The sequence below is a fragment of the Sinocyclocheilus grahami genome, unplaced genomic scaffold (assembly GCF_001515645.1).
Source record: "Sinocyclocheilus grahami isolate Dianchi unplaced genomic scaffold, SAMN03320097.WGS_v1.1 scaffold891.1, whole genome shotgun sequence".
NCBI lineage: Eukaryota > Metazoa > Chordata > Actinopteri > Cypriniformes > Cyprinidae > Sinocyclocheilus > Sinocyclocheilus grahami.
In genome coordinates this window covers 451,627-452,627 of record NW_015506070.1, presented here as the reverse complement: position 1 = coordinate 452,627, position 1,001 = coordinate 451,627, and positions in this window count along the sequence as shown.

The window sequence follows — 1,001 nt, the reverse complement described above, 5'->3', positions numbered from 1 at the left end:
GCACAGTATGTTATTGTCAAAAATGTATTTGTGCATGGAAGAAATGAATGGCCCTTTTATCTCTGAAACCCGTCTGCTGCGCTGTATAGGCTAAAGCAGAAATCATAGTGTTTCAGTTTTTAATAACTCTGAAACAAAATAAAGCTTTGGAAATCCCAGCCGCACTCGATTACTGACGGAGAGAAGTGAAAACTCATTCTTTTGCAGGTTCAGCGCTTCATGTGTGACATATTACTGAATATCAGAAAGAAACTAATATAGATGTTTGTATGCTTCTGGACAACTTAATTACAGTATGCATGCACAAATCGATCTAGCCAAATAAATTGTATTTCAAGCTAAAGACAACTAGAAAAATATTCACTATTTTATTAATCTCCATGCTGTCCATAATATTTGTGCATAATGTCCATATTATATAGATATTCTGACGCATTTCTTTTTCAGTCAAATAGTTATGCTAATAATATCATTTCTAATGCAAAGGAATGTACTAAATCAGAAAGGAATGTTCTCAGACGTTTGGTCTGCATTAGCTGTGAACGAAAGACACGGCATGAATAAAACAAAAATGTGTTTTTATTCAAAAGTTCTCAAAGAAATGAACAGAAATAAAGCTTATTTAACAATCTTACTGGAAACAAGGGAGAAAAAAAAGCTTCTTTTGGCTTAAACACTCAGAAAATAAAAGAAACAAATACAGAGGAAGGTTTCTGATCAACCGAACATACAAGATACCACGGGCAAGTGCGTGGCACATGTACAACAGAGAGAAAGAAATGACTAAATCAACTCTCATATAGACATCTCTATGAAAACCTTTTTATTGTTTTTATTTTTTCAAACAGTCTGTACAAAACGTCTCTCTTCATAAATTATTACTTTTCATATAACTTAATGGCTGTCTAGTACATGATTTTTCATATTCATGAGCAATTTCTCTCTGCACAACAAGCCTTTCCAACTCTTTGACCCAGACACAGATTGGCACTTCGGATTCG